This window comes from Molossus molossus, unplaced genomic scaffold (genome assembly GCF_014108415.1).
Source record: "Molossus molossus isolate mMolMol1 unplaced genomic scaffold, mMolMol1.p scaffold_m16_p_18, whole genome shotgun sequence".
In the NCBI taxonomy this organism is placed as follows: domain Eukaryota; kingdom Metazoa; phylum Chordata; class Mammalia; order Chiroptera; family Molossidae; genus Molossus; species Molossus molossus.
Window position 1 is genome coordinate 21,434,509 of NW_023425353.1, and position 17,136 is coordinate 21,451,644.

The following is a 17,136-nucleotide window of genomic DNA, read 5'->3' on the forward strand; positions in this document are numbered from 1 at the left end:
TCTGTTACAGGACTTGCCCTCTTGCTGTAAACATGCAGAAAACTGGATAAACTACTGAAAACAAGGGTTTTTGAACATTGGACAACAGGCAAAATAGGACTGTGATTCACGAGAGAAAGCAAACCAAGTGAATACTAGGTCTACCCCAGTTTTCTTCCTAGAAGTAGCTTTTCCACTATGGTCCAGGGAGGAAGGACCCAAACAAATCCTTGTGGTCTCAGTGAGTAGAATAGAGATCAGAGTTCAGGGGTGCTGAGGCAGTTGGAATTAGAGGTGAAGAGCACTGGACAGGAAAGGACATCCTGAGATCTGCGTAGAGTCCTCTAAAATCCTTGATACCAGGATATACACACGCAGGTGAAATTCCATGGGACTGGGGAAAAGTCTGTGGGGGAAGGAATGATTAGTGGGGAGCTGTTAGCCAAGGTTGGACAGAGCAGGAGCCTTTTGAATGAGACAGACAGAGTGGAGAGATATTACTGAATTAACATAGACTTTTGTAGAAACTCCAGGATGGTAACACTTTAATAATGGTGCTAAATTATCCCTAGAGTAGAGGCTTCAATAGATGCTTCTTTAAAAGCTTGCAAACAGAACTTGAAAGGATCAACTAGAGCTATCGTTAACTGTTGAATTGCCTGACGGAACAAAATCAAGCTCCTCTTCAGGAAATTCAATAAAATCCAGTATTCAACATAATAAAATCCATAATATCTGGGATCTGTAAAAAATAAAACCATTCTGAGAAGAAAAATATGAATAATATGTAGGATAAAAGTCACTTAATGCAAACGGCTCCAGGAATGAAAGATGATAGAAACAGCAGATGAAGACTGGAACAAAGAGTTTATAAATGTAATCTATAGGACTCAAAAACATTTTTAAAGGAAAATATGACATATTGAAAAAAGAGGAAATAAAATACCAAAGGTAACTTTGGGTAGCAAAATAAATTTAGTATGTGAAATAAAAAATTTGCTGGATTAGCAGAAGTTCAAACACTGCAGGAGAAAGGATGAGCGACCTCAAAAATACAGAGACAGGAACTGAGTGAAGCACAGAGACAAACTGCAAATAGCACAGATGCTCCATGACCTGTGGAGCAATGTCAAGCTAACAATCTAACATTAAGTCACAAAAGATAAAAACAAAATCTTCAAAGACATGAGAACAGAGTTTCTTCACATTATTCAATTGTCAACATTTTTTAGTTGTTTCAACAATACAGTGTTAAACACTGTAACGCACATATCTAAGTTCAACAAAACCTGAGCAAGGTTAGCACACACACAACAATCCACGCTGACATCATAATCAAACTATTGAAAGTCAGTGATAGAAAATCTTACAGCAGGCAGAAGAGATATGCATAGAGGAAAAAAAAATTAAGAGTGACTGCAGACTTCTCTGAGTAATTATGTAAACCAAAAGACAAGAAGAGAACAATATATACTATTTAAAAATATTATGTATGTATGTATGTTAATCCTCACCCGCAGATATTTTTTCATTGATTTTTAGATAGAATGGAAGGGAGGGAAGGGGGAGAGAGAGAGAAACATCAATGTGAGAGAGACACATTGATTGGTTTCCTTCTGCATGACCCTTATCGGGACTGGAGATTGAACCTGTAACCCAGGCATGTGCGCTTAATCGGAACCAAACCTTTGACCCTTCGGTCTGAAGGCCGATGCTCTAACTGCTGAGTCAAACCAGTCAGGGCTTAATTTTTGTTTTTTAATTACAATTTACATTCAATATTATTTTGCATTAGTTTACAAGGAACAGTATTTTTAAGGCATTGAAAGTAAAAACAAACAAAAACTGTCAACCTGGAATTTTATAGCCAGAAAAAATATATTTGAAAAAAGAAGGCAAATGAAGGATTTGTCACATTGGATTAAAAAACAGGATAAGGCCCTGGCCGGTTTGGCTCAGCGGTTAGAGCGTCGGCCTGCGGTCCGGAGAGACCCGGGTTCGGTTCCCGCTAAGGGCACGTACTTCGGTTGCAGTTTGTCCCCGGCCCTGGTTGGTCATGCGGGTGGCAGCCACTCGATGTGTCCCTTCACGTCGATGTTTCTCACTCTCTCTCCCTTCCTCTCTCTCCCTCCCACTCTATCTGTACAAAAAATGGAAAAATATCCTCGGGTGAGGATTAAAAAACAAAAACAAAACAAAAACAAAAACAACAACAACAACAACAAAAAAACAGGATAAGACTATATTCTGTATAGGACACCTATCTTAAACATAAATATACAAATATGGAAAAGTGAAAGAATAAAAAAATAATATACCATGGAAAGACTAATTATATTAATATCATGCAAGTAGACTTTAAAACAAGGGATATTCTCAAGGTTAGAGAGGACACTTAATAATGACAAAGGTCAATTCGTTAAGGGATAATTTTGTCCCCCAGGTGACATTAGGCAATGTTTGGAAACATTTTTGGCTGTCACAACTGAGGGGGACTGTGTTATCAGCACCTCATGGGTAGAAGGCTCAGTATGCTGGTTAACACCCTGAGATGCACAGGACAGCCACCACAACAAAGAATTACCATATCTGGTCTGAAATACCCGTTATGCCAAGGGGGGGAAAACCCCACACGTGGAAAAATTAAGGGAAGGATATATGGGGACTTGTACTACCTTGGCAGCTTTTCTGTAAATCTAAAATTATTTTAAAACAAAAAATTTATTATAAAAATGCTTTCCATAAAGAAAACTCTAGTCCAACCAGTATGGCTCAGTGATTGAGTGTCAACCTATACACCCAGAGGTCGTCTGTTCAATTCCCGGTCAGAACACATGCTCAGGTTGTGGGCCAAATCCCCAGTGGGGGCGTGCAGGAGGCAGCCAGTCTTCTCTCTCATCAATGTTTCTCTCTCTTTCTCTTCTTCTTTCTCTAAGATCAATAAAGAAAAAAAAATTTTAAAGTGCCACCAGGCATTTGTTAACCCTGGACCAACAATTGTCCCTTATGTTTAAAAAGAACAAAAACAAAAAAGAAAACTCTAGGTTCAGCTTGCTTTACTTGTTAATTCTGTCAAACGTTTAAGAAATAAACAAAATTAGTTCTACACAAGCTCTTTCCAAACATATAGACAGAGAAAACCTTTCTACTTATTTTATGAGGCCAGTATGATCCTCTGTCTCTTCCTTTCCTCTTCCCTTTGTTTCTCCCACCCCACAATTTCTGTGCTTGTCTTCCTCTAAATATGTGGCCACTTGGTTTCACAGCAAGGACTGTCCTAATATAAGTACAGGAAAGTGAAGACAATCAGTGGGCTTCCTCTTAACCACACCTTTCCCACTTATTTCATTTTCCTGAGTTTACCTATTTAGATAGCTCCACCTCATTAATAATGGGGTCTTGGACCTGGTATATGGGGCATGCATTGGGGGCTGGAGGCTAGTGGTATGTAGATATCTCTGGTCATGTATGTCCAGGCATGTCCATAGAGGTAAGCATATTAACCCAGAGCAGGTTATTGCGTGAAACCATGCTTTTCCATGCCTGGCTTCCTCTGCAGCCAGATAAATAAAATTACATTAGTAGAAAAATAGAATTACTTGGTCTGTATCTTGGTAAACAACATAATTATACAGTTGTCAATGTGTCTGTTACCCCTGGAAAATTTCTGAGTCATGAATGATTGGTAGCCTCCTCTACCCACTATCCACCCAGCCACCCACCCAGCCACCCACCCACCTACCCACTCACCAGAAAAGCCTGTGGTGTGGAATGAGCAATTGCATGTAAACATTTCCCTCTCCTGCATCAACTCACCCATCAGAAACACAGAACAGTGAAAGATTTGGCATCTTCACTAACCTGGAAACGAGCAGTTTTCTCCAGGGACTTGAAAGGAGTGTGGGTTAATGGGAGTATTTCATTATCTGGTGAAATCTTGGCATGCCTGGGGACCAATTAGGGAACTCTTGAAGTCATCCCTCTCACAACCTAACAATAACTTCGATTACAGTAATTTAGAAAATTGCACACTTTAGATATCAGCTCCCTAACTTTTTTTCATGAAATGTTTTGCTTCATTTCATTAGAAGTCTGCATTTCACAGAAGCAGACGTGGAATAGGGAGGTGTTGCAAACATGGCCACAAAGTGTGGCTCAGTGTCATGGCTTTGCCTGGTCCCTGTGATCTTCTGCTCGTCTCATTACACTTATTGCTCAAGTTATTGGTTTCAGTCTCTAAAGGAAGTATTCTAGGTCTACCCCAACTGACTCGTGTCCCCCACTAACAGGATCTTGAATAGTTCAAGTTTTGTTTGAAAGGAATGGAGGTATCTGCAAACCCTCCAAAGTCGTACTCCCTGTCCCCAACTCTAGGGAAAACATGAGCTTATTCTTGTGGTGGAAAATGGTTCTGGGTTTGTAAAAATGATAGAAATATTGTGCAAGGTCAGAGTAGAGGTTAGGAAAACAGGCAAAAGGTGGGCTACTGAAAATGTGTGAAGAGGGATTATAATATGAAAAATTATAAAAGCATTATTTAAGTAGGAACTCAAGAAGATTCTAAAAATGTTGGGGGAGAGAACAGACGTACTCCGTCAGTTTGGGCCCACTCACCAAGAGCTGCTCTGCAGGGACATGACGGAATTACCTATGGGAGCAATATAGGCCAGTGCTTCTTGTCAAGTTCAGACTTTAAAAGATGGGGGCGCCCTGGCCAGTTTGGCTCAGCGGTTAGAGCGTCGGCCTGCGGTCCGGAGAGACCTGGGTTCGGTTCCCGCTAAGGGCACGTACTTCGGTTGCAGTTTGTCCCCGGCCCTGGTTGGTCGTGAGGGTGGCAGCCACTCGATGTGTCCCTTCACGTCGATGTTTCTCTCTCTCTCTCCCTTCCTCTCTCTCCCTCCCACTCTATCTGTACAAAAAATGGAAAAATATCCTCGGTTGAGGATTAAAAAAAAAAAAAAAAAAAAAAAAAAAGATGGGGGTACTCTTTCATTTGCTAAGTGAAAAACGGTTTTTGGAATAGATGAGTTGCCCCTCCCATTCAGCGGAGGAGCAGTACATCAGCGATAAGCTGAGCCCCAGTGGTCGTGGGAGGAGGACCGCTGCAGGGGCGGAGAGGAGGCGTGTCCACGCGTGGGGTCTGTGAGGGCGCGGGTGGGGGCTGAGCAAGAGTCTTCGCAGAAGTATTTGCGGGGGTTTTCAGCACGGTTCATCCTCCGTGTTAAAATTCCTGTTGATGAGTTATTCTCTCATGAATGAGACGACTGCTGAAATGACTTGTCTAAAGATTGGGATGCAACCTGAAGCCACTGATGAATTATCTGTAGGAAATGCATTTTGTGTTGGGTACTAAGGGGAGGATGGTTTTGCACCTTCTCTTGGGGGAGGGGGGAGTCTTCCCCTCTATGGGCGGGGAATTTGGATCCACTTGGATCCACTGTGTGACCATGGAAGAGTGTTTGGTCAGTGAGAAGCAAGTTCCGTCCTGTGCATTCTGTCACCTAAACTCATCATGACAGGGGTCCCTGATGGTAAGACATGATAAACAGTTTGAATGACTTGGGGAATGTGGCAGTAGAATGTGAGGAGAAATAACTCCACATAATGAAGAAAATATTTCTTTGCCATTGGGGAAATCATATTTTTGTAATCTAAACACTTTTTTAAAACGACTTTCAGATTTAAGAATTAGATGAACCAAGTGCAATCACTTTCATACATTGCTCCACACTAATTTGAATACAAACTGTGCCCATTGTAGGGGACCCAGTGGGTGCTCACCTGTATCCTCTCACATCCCTCTCCCAGCCTCTTCACTTACCTGCTGAGAGCAAGCGCCTGTGACCTTCTTCAGAGGATGCTTCCTGGGGTACTGGAGCCCCGTTTTCCCTTAGGGAGTCAGAGAGGCTTGATCATCTGCCTCCCTCCCCCCAGGCTACCGTGGCCCAATGACTTTGTGTTGTGTTAGCACAAAAGCCCAACTCCATTGACCCCAAAGAGACAGGCTCTAAGGTACATGTCAACATTCCAGAGCCCCCAGCAGGATCTCGCCCAGTCTACACCTTTACTTGAGGCCACCCCTCACCTCCTCCTCCCCTACCTCCCCCTCCCCCTCCCCCTCTCCTCCCCTGACCCACTCACCGCTTTCTTCTGAGAGCATTTTAACTTGAATCCCCCGCTCAGGTTCTCCTGGAAGAACTTGTTCCCGTGGAACCGTGGTGAACTCACACAGGGATTCTTCCACATTGGCGGGCAGGGTTGGTGGGGAAGTCAGAACTCTCCTGCTCCAATCGTCAGCAGCTGGTCTGCAGCCACCTGCCTTATTTTTGGCTCATAAAACCAGCAGTGAATTTGCATAACGGACTTGAACAGGTTCCCTGTCATCTTGCTTATTGGTCAGGAAGATATTGTATCTATTTTAAAAAGGTTCAAATGGAAATTGTTTCCATTAAAGCAGTCGAGTCAACAGCGTGCATTTTTAAGAATTCATAATATATGTACATCATACCCAACTCTGAGGAATTCAGTAAGTATCTAATACAATATTATGTCTACTCACTCTAGGGAGTTCTTAACATGCACTTTATGGGGATTTTAATCATTTCTCTTCCTTAATAAAAGTGAAAGCAACAGTAATAGTGCATATAAAATGGGCATAGTGAAGTGTCTGGATTTTATACAAACAGAGGTTGAAAATGTGAGGATTGGCAGTTCATATAAAAATTCACTTTGATCATGGCTGACCTGGAGCATGAATTTGCTTATGAGGCTCTAACGTTATTTATCTAGTTCTGTGTTCAATAGAATTAAAGAGAATTACAGAAGCATCATGATTAGGACTCTTATCATTTCAAATAAGGTTTATTGAAATGGAAAGGTAGAGTTTACCTTTGCTATCATTAAGAGACTAAATTATTGAGGTAGATGTAATGAAACAGATGAATGGGGAAGAGCTTCTGATTCAACCGAAATTGATTGAGACTTATTTTCTAGGACCCATGCTAGTCAGTTTAGTGCATATTATCTTATTTATTCTTAATTACAACCTATGAGATAGCTGCTATTTTCTCCATTTTGCAGCAAAGGAAACATGTTTGAATGGGTAAATTGCCCCAAATCACACAGCAATAACTAGCAAAGATGGTACTCTAATCTGGGTCTATGAGATCTAGTTTCTCTGATGTTTCTAGTCTTTTTAATTGCTTAAAAATGGAAAATAAGGTCTCCTACACATCCGGTTCTGATATGGTTGTAATTATCTAGTTATTAATAATGGGAAAGGAGCAAAAGGAAGGCCAGACAGTATAAGCATGGCCACCTGGGCAGCTTCACCAGGAAGTTGGTAGTTCCCAGGGAACCACTGGCCCAGTCCCTGCAGGTCACTGGGGGAAGGGGGCCTAACAAAGGGGAAGATGGGTGAGCGTGCAGTGAGTTGGGGTGACACAGGGGAAGTACCTGTCAGTCAAACCTGGGGGACCATGGCTTGGCTAGAGCAGGCAGGGCCATTGTAAGCCCACAGACATTTGGGAATACATAATTCCTCAGATAAAGAAGTTCACTCTCTCTTGGCTGTCTGGTTCCTTTGGCTTTGTCCTGCCTGTGTTCCCTCCATGGCCATGTAGACCCCACACTCCATGGGCTGGACACACAAACTAGGCTAGCATGATGCTGGATGAGACTATGTCCCAACATGGAACGGATTGGCTTTGATTTTAGCTCTGCTGAAAGCAAAATGGGACTTCTTCCTTGGTGGGACAAAGGGAAATGGATCTTGGAAACTCAAGGGTTTGATTCCACAGAAATAAAGCTTTCTACAATTTCTCATCCTCCCATGTGAGTCTCAGAAAATTCTTTTTCTCAGGCTATTGCAAGAAGCCCACTCCTACCAGCAGCCGGTGGGGATGAGGACCTCTCTCCACCAATAGCAGTTTGAGGTAGACAGTGTTTGAATCAGCCATGATCATTTTAAGCTGGATGTATTCTGGGCAATTTATATTGATGTTTAGATGATTTTATCATTGGTTTTTATGCCAGGATGCTGGGAGAAGGCTTCGGCTCCAGTTTCCTCTCTTTGAGTAATACTTGATAGAGAAAATAAATCACAGGGTAGAAGGTATTCATGTGTACTGTTCTGCTACTTATTTGTAGGAGAAGGAAACAATACATTTCAGCCACTAACAAGCATCAGATTTCTCTCTCCATGTGTATGCCGCTTTTGTATCACTCAGGGAAGAAAAGTGCTAGCCATTGATTTATGTTCACTGACAATGAAATGTCCATGATGATTAATTACGCTGCTCTGAGAGTTTGCTGTGGTACTTACCTCTGTGGCCCCAAATCTGAAGCAAATAAATGTCTGTGTCTTGCTAAAGAACAGCAGTTAAACTTATCTTTTAACCTGGTGATACATAGCTTGTATTGGATGCAGTATTTTAATTTGTAATCTATATTTCTATTTTTAAGGGGATAGAGGTTCCTATTAGTAAAACAAGCATATGTAACTTTAAATGTTTTATGGGCACCTCTCATACAATATAGATGGGAATTTAAAGGAATTTAGAAAAATATATTACAAGCCTCAAAAATGTTCATACTCTGTAATTTCATTTTTGTGAGTCTGTTCTAAAAAATGAGACACGTAAAAGGATTTAAGTACAAAGATGACCATTTAAACATTACATTATAGAAAGAAAGTGAAATATTCAACTACCAACTGTAAGGAATGGATACATAAGTCCTGAAATGACAGCATGGTAGAGTTTTACACATGTATTAGAAATCATGTTTACAACAGTTTTAATTGTATAAGAATTATTTATGATATTATGTTAAGTATAAAAATCAGGATAAAATTGTTAATAGAGTATTCTCTGAAAAACTATGCATATGAAAAAAGGGAACTGTGTTCATACCCAATACCCTCTGTTTCTGGATAGTGGAAATATATATATTAAGTTCTCCTTTCAAAATATTCTTTCTTTTTCTGAGTTTTCAACAATGGGCATGTTTGGTAGCAATAAATATGTTACAAAGTGCAGACAAAAGGTTAGAGAGTTTTTAGAAGTTTTTTTAAATTTAATTTTTTGGGGCATGATATGTACCAAGTTGTGTTTCTGGAACCAAGATATACAAAGGACCACCCCTGGGCTAAGACCCGCCTGCTGCCTGCTTTCGTGTGTGACACTGTAACACAGTTCCTGTGCCCGCTTATTTACTTATCATTCCTACACTAGAGTGAAGGGTCTTGACTGTAAAGACTGAAATGTTTGCTGCCTGCCCCTTTTCAAGTTAGCCAACCTCTATTCTAAAGTAATAAAAGCAACTGATAAATGAACTTATATTTATATGATATCAGATTATTTTCGTAGAAAATATATTCAATTTCATATACATATTTTGCAAGCAAGTGCTTTAATTCAAAACAATAGAACAGGGTAGCGATAATCCTCAATTTGTAATTTGTACCATGTACACATATACACAGAATGAGACCTTGGCAGTTGGATTTACTTCCTGATTAAAAAAAAATATATATATACTGTATATATAAATACATACATATATATATAAATACATACATATATACATATTGATTTGAGAGGGAGAGAGAGAGAAATATTGATGAGAGAGAGAAACATCAATCAGCTGCCCCCTGCACACCTCCTATCCAGGATTGAGCCCTCAACTCATGTGCCCTGACTGGGAATCAAACCGGTGACCTCTCAGTACATGGGATGGCGTCCAACCAACTGAGCCACTAGCCTGGGCCTGAAAGATTTTTCTAAAACTGAAAACTTATTGAAAACACTAAGTAGTTGAAATTAATGACACAGTTCTCTTTTATATATTATGCAATGAAAAGAAATCAGAGCACCCTTCAATTTCCCTTCCCCACCTCTTACTTTTTGTTATGTATTATTTTTACATTTTCCCAGGTGTCAAATATTAACGCTGTTTTATAAAATCACTGTTTCCCACTGTTCCCATGGTGCTGTTGGACATTATGAAGCCAGCCTGATTTCTATCCCCTCGTACATCATTTACTTTTTCTTCTTGAAAAACTTAAGAATTCTTTCTCTGCGCTTAAAACACATGTTACACCAAGAGAGAATTCAGTGTTGAACATTCTTTGTCGAGTTTCCATAAAATGTAGTCTTTTGTTCTAAATAGTCAGCACTCCACTCCACCCCCATTTCAGAACAACTTTTATTTGTTGCATACTTTTTGGATTATGTTTATTGATTATTTTACTCTAGCAAAAACAGATTTTTAAGTTCGACTCTTTGTTGGTCCTCCTTATGGACTAGCTTTTCCCTAAATGCTCTAATATTCTGGTCTTAAAAAAGAAAATTTACATTTGTTGTGTTACTAAGCCTTTCCTAGTAATTAAAAATACACTTTTCAGTTATATTCTTTCTGATCCTTTTTGTTTCTTATTCATTTATTGGCCCAGTATTGATAATGCTCCTTGTCTTCAATTTGTTTCTTTCAGTCCGCATTTCTTTTCATTCTTTGTTCTGTGATATCCTCTTTGAAGTCTTGTTTATACTGAGTTTGGATTCCTATAGTATTCTGTAGTGTAAAGCACTCGTGGGATGTTCTGTACTCCTACAGAGGCAGAGCCGTTCTCAGTGTGTCAAAGGTGCGCACAATCCACGTAACATCACTGTTGGTGTTGACCTTTGTCATCGGGGTGAGGTGGTGCTTGTTAGGTTTCTCCACTCAAAAGCTACTCTTTTTTTTTTTTTTTTTTCCTCTTTCCACACTGTACTCTTTGGAAGGAAGTCATTATGCACAGTATACACTTAAGGAGACACTCCTTGAGGGTAGAGTTTCTACATAAATTATTTGGAATTCTTCTACATGGGAGATTTTTCTCTTTTACTCCATCTGTTTATTCCATCATTTATCAGTAAGAACTCATGGATATTTATTCTATACTTTGGGTTATATTTTACTACTACCCTTTTTTGTTGTTCAAATGGTTTCGGCTTTGGCTATTAGGAGTTCTTTCAGTTGGCACAGGTTTCTCGTTGAGTTACCCCCATTATTGTGTATTTCCCACCCCAGTTATAGAATCAGCTATTTCTGCAATGATGCCTGATTTTACTGGAGAATAATACTAGGGGCAAAGAACTGAATGCTAGTTGTGTTCATTCATTGTCATTGTTTCTAGGCCTCTCAGCTGACAGAGCAATTAAATAAATATGCATATACTAACTTGTGTCTATATACATATCTATAAATATTTCTATATCTACATCTATATTAGGTTAAATATGAATTCATACCGATGTCTCCAGCTGTAATCCATCACCATATGGGTCATTCTAGTCTCCTCCGCTCCTAATCTGTAAACTCACATCCCAACAGGGAGAAACCGGCCTCTCACCATTGGGCATCCATTTGCTTCCTTGTTCAGTGTCATGTACATGTCTAGCCTTATCAGAATGTCGACCCTCCCCACCCCAAACAGCTTTATCAGCTGGTATATAGTGCTTATGCATAGTTTCTTTGGTCTTGTTTCATAGCCTTCGCTCATTTCCAAAGTTACTCAGGTCATTCACTTCTTTCCTGCTCCCCTTCAGCAGAGCAGGAAATGTAGATAGTTTTGTCACTTTCTGCATTCTCATACAGAAATGTCCCCATGACCTACTAAATGATCTCTCTCTGTCCTCTCTCTCCTGCTTCACTTCTTGTGCTGTAAAACTCCGTGGATACGTGCATGGTACCACGTATCCACAACTGCAGAACCGTACAGCGCGGCTCCACCACCTCCGACTGAGCAGTGGGCTTGTTCATTTCCCTTTGCCGTCTGTCAGTTCCTGCCTCACCTACTTTAAGGCTCTGTTAAAGGTTATTCTATCTTCTCAGAGTGCTGACCATTTTATCACTATGTAATTCCCTTCTTTATCCCTGTAAATTTCCTTGGTCTGAATTCTGTTTTGTGTGAGATTAATATACTCCGACTTTCTTTTGATTAGTACTAGCAGGGTGTATCCTTCCTGTTAGTATTTTCGCTGTAGCATATTAAAATCTTTTAACTTATAACATTTTTTTTACTGTTTATAAAATGATGTTATATATATTTAGTATAGAAAATTAGGAAAACACAGGAAAAAACCCCAAAATTATTTATAATCCCACTACACAGAAGTAACTATAATTAAAATTAATTTTTTTTTTTTTTTTTAGCCCCCATGAATACATGTAAATTAAATCTCTGTTGGGATTCCGATGTAGCCAGGGTTGTCCTGGTAAAACAGTAGGAAAAGTCCACAGGAAGTTTCTGTAAATTAGAGGACAAAGAGACTTCAAATCTGGTTTGTTTTTCTGACTAGGTAATACACATACACAGCACCACACTTTTAAGGGTATTTATTGATCAGATTCTCCAAACCCAGACTTTGATCTTATTTCTTTTGCCTAGAAGTGACAAATTTAACACTTTATTGTATATTTGTATTTAGAACAGAATGTGTTCTGTGCATATTTAAGATTAGGCACTTTTTAATATAATGGATTATACTACAAACACTGTCCTCTATTCATCCTTAAAATGTAATTAAACATCTCAGAGAATTTTCCATTTCAGTAGCTAGGGATTCCACCTTTGAATAACCGACAATTATTTCATTGTATGCATGTGCTATAATTTATTTAATTAATTATATAATCTCCCATGGATGAACATTTAGGCTACTGCCATGGTTTTGCTGTTATAAATACTGCTGTAAGGACTATCTTGTACACATAATCTTATATCTATCTGTTTCTATCTATCTATCTATCTATCTATCTATCTATCTATCTATCTATCTATCATCTATTTAGAGATGTATATAGTACATTGTTAATCATAGGTTCTTTGGTGAATGGGCATATGCTTTTAAATTTTGGTAGATGAGGATGTCATTAGATTTCTAGATGTTAAGAGTCTGCCATATTACATTCCCAAGAACCACATAAAAAGAATACACTTTTCTACAGCCTTGCCAACATAATGTTTACCAAATTATCTGTATTAGCATTCCACCTGACAGTTTTGCTATCTCATTATAGTTTTATTTCTCTACAAGAATGTTTTAAGAACCATTTCTTGTGTGTGACAGCTGTTTTTTTCTCTGAACCAGCTGTTACATTGTTTACCTATATTTCAAGTCTATTGTTGGTTTTACCTTGTGACTTGTAAAAATTATTTGCATAAATTAGTCTTCTGTGATATAAGTTGGAAGAACTTTTTTTTTATTTTCTTTTTTTTTTTTCTATGTAGACATTTAAAATTTTTGTGTAGTCGAACTCAAACCCTTTCTTGTATGTCTCTGGGCTCTCTGTCATACTTAGGAATGCATTTTCCACTCTGGTGTTATCAAAGAAATCCCCCTCTGGTTTCTTATGGTACATTTATGAATTATTTTTTGTTTAATTGTTTTTCCCATTATGTTTTTATCTTGCTGTAAGGTATGTAAAAAGGATCCAACCTTATTTTTCTTTTCAGATTGCTATTATGTTTTTCTAGCATCATATTTAAAAATCAATATTATTCTTTCTCATTTGAAATGCTACCTTGACCATATAGTAAACGCCCATATGTAATTGAGTCTATTTCTGGATATGGTATTTTGTTCTCTTGGTCCACACAATTTCATATGTAAATAAAAAATATGTATCGTGTGCTTAGTATTTGTGTGGGGTGCTTCTCTCAGTCTTCTTGTTGAGACAAACTTCGCATACCTGCTTAGATGCTTCCTTCAGCATTTCTTTCTCTGTTGTCTCCTTGGTTGTCGTCCACCTGAGCCTGTTCACCTCTATTTTTGGACCTGAATGAAACACCGTAGCTTGAGGTTCAGATCTTCTTTGGTCCCGAGGGGCTGGATGCAGCAGCCTGCAAGTGCAGGACAGTTACCTGTCCCTGTAGCCAGAGTAAGATGGGAGAGAGTCAGACAGATGCATTTGCTCTCCATGCAAACTGTCTGGACAAGTTCTCCACGTGGATTTCGTGGCCTGGGGTGAAGTGTAGCCAGCCTGACAGTACCCAGTGGACGGCCATGCACACTGAACTTGTTCCAAAAAGATTATAAGGCGCCAAAATTTTTATTTCTAGGTATCATTGTGACATTTCTTGTTTTATTGGTTTTGTAATGATGGTGGTGATGTGCAATGAAGTCTAAATCTCTGCTTTTACCAAAAAACAGGTTTTATGGAAAAAGGGGGTTAGATCATCTTATACAGGTTATCTGAATGTCTGGTTTTGACAGTTTCGTGGAAGGAGTATTTACTTGCATAGTTATGGATTTCCCAGTGCCTTCGCATAAATATCTGCTCTTCCTTAGGTCCCATAATGATCATGCGTAAGATATTCTCGACCCCCCATTCATTAGAAAGATCTGCCCTAGTAGTTGATATTGCTCATAGGTTGGGCCATGCTTATTGATCTTTTCCTATGGGTTTGCCATCAAGCTAGACACGGAGGAGGGTGCGTATTGAAATAGGGAGCATAAGGTACGCAAGCTGCTTACAAAGGAAGTACTGTGCGATGTTAACATACCAGTGGCTTCTCGCCCATAAACCACTTGTTACACCACTTGTGTCCTCTGTTCAACAGTGAGGCCGAGTGTGGAGGTGGGCACACTGACTTTGTCAAGTACTTCCTTTTACACTAAAAAAAAAAGCATTTTATCACTGTAGCTTATTAGATCCCTCCCATAACCTAAGACAAGTGATTCTTTTAATGCGTCCTCTCCTTTTATGTTTAATCCTGTGGATTTAAATCTTGGGAGGAAAACTTATGATAAACCTTCTTAAGTGTTTATTTTTTGAGAAATAGCACTAGTTGGCCCAGGGCACGCCTGAGAAGGTACATGTTGCAAGGTGAGTTAGCCTAGCCAGGCTTGTGGTTCTTAGGGCAGTAGCAGAAGGAAAATGAAATGTCCTGTTCTGAGGCAGCTGAGACTTGCAGTTTTTACCTTCTTGGGCCGTGTAAGAGAGCTTGACAAGGAAACTTTTCTGCAAAAGGTGGTCCTTAGGTGCTTAGAATGACGGTAGCAGTAGGTGATAACTGTAGGCACTGCATTTATTAGTTTTTTAGGGTTACCATGACAAAGTACCACTGGTTGGATGGCTTAAACAGCAGAAATGTGAGTATTTCCTCCCACTCCTGGAGGATGGAGTCCGAGATCAAGGTGTCAGTAGGGCTGGTTTCTTTTGAGGGTCTCTCTCCTTGGCTTGTAGATGCTGGATTCTCTCTGTGTCCTCACAGAGTCTTCTCTCTACGCATGTCTGTGCCTTAATCTCTTCCTCTTGTAAGGTAGATCATAATTCATATATTAAGGGCCATCCCAGTGACCTCATTTAACCTTAATTACCTCCTGGAAGACCCTCTCTCCAAATACGTTCTGATGAAATGGGGAGTAGGACTTGAACGTGTGAATCACGGGGGACACAGCAGCTCACACTGGTGTGGAGGATTGAGGCTGACTCTTTCACTAGGTAAGTTTTATATGTTGTGACAGCTGTACGGTTAGGGACGAGATGAATTCATGTGAAACACATTTCGTGCCATCCCATCCTGAGGTGGGTAAACCCTCATCACCTGATTTTTGGAGCCGTATTACTGACTCCCTCTTCTTTTGTGCTTTGTATGTGCCTTTAGCATCACCTTGACCTGCATCTGCCCTAAGATTTCACAAGGGCAAGCTGGCTTGTCAGACTCGCCCCTCACCACTACAACCTACCCTTACAGGCACTTGAATGCCCACGTGCCTGAAGTCCAGCATTCACAGGTTTCTCCACCTTCTCCTAAGGTACCTTTCAGTTACTGTCGGGACTTTTCCCCCTGGCCCTTGAAAGCCCCTCTCCTTTGATCTCCATTGCTCCTTCCCCGGGGCCCGTCGCTTTTTCTTGCCCCTTCCCATGCGTTGAAGCCTTTTCATGGCATTGCCCCTTGAATAAGTACGAGGGCGCAGTTTGATCCGTGAGTGCTCAATGATTATTCCCCTTCAGAGCATAACTTTGATATCTTATTACACCCCTTTGTCACCAGGGGCAAATGTGGGAAAGGATGAAGGGGTAAAGGGATCACAAAACCCAACCCTTCTATTCACATATACCATTTTACTTATTTTTAAAATGTATGTATATGAATCCCAAAGTCAGGTAACTCACCGTCGAGTTATCAGCATGGGCGACCTAGTTCATGACACAGTAAAAGCTCATTCAACGTTTTGTTGAACTGAACACAGTGTCTATATTTTAGTGTTGAAGGAAGTCTTGTGCTTATGCCTTACATCCACTTGCTCCAAGTTTCCTTGGACAACATATTGAGCAAGAGAGGGACTGAGGGTTAGCAAGATCTAGACCAGTGGTTCTCAACCTTCCTAATGCCGTGACCCTTTAATACAGTTCCTCATGTTGTGGTGACCCCCAACCATAAAGTTATTTTTGTTGCTACTTCATAACAGTAATTTTGCGACTGTTATCTTAGGTGACCCCTGTGAAAGGGTCATTTGACCCCCAAAGGGGTCGCGACCCCCAGGCTGAGAGCCGCTGATGTAGATGAATTAGATTCCCGATATTTTCTATTTTGGTCCTTCATTGTCTTATCAGAATCAGGAAGCATTGGGTATTAGGAGGCCCAGGGAGAACACAAGTGGAATAGTATCTTACCCCTAATCTCAAGGAGTTTAAATCTGTTTAGGAAGGGGCGGAGAGGAGAGACCAATGCATGGTAGCTTCAGCCTGGGGAAGTTGTTAATTTGACCTAAGGGCTCTATGAAGATCTGATTAAATCTCTGTACAGGAATTTGGGCGAAATCACAGTACTGGACTGGGAAATCAGGAGATTTTTGAGGTGATCTATTGTCATTATTATGCCAGAAAGCAACAGTAGGGTAATAACACATCAGCTAGTGAAGAATGATGGTCTTTATTAAATATTATAATTATGTATAATTTTTATAAATTATATATAACATTAATATCATTATATTATAAAATTACAACATAATTTATAAGTATTATAAATAATCCCATTACAAAAAAGAAATAGAGCCCTGGCCGGTTTGGCTCAGTGGTTGGAGTGTCAGCCTGCGGTCCAGAGGGACCCGGGTTTGGTTCCCGCTAAGGGCACATGCCTCGGTTGCAGAGTGTCCCCGGCCC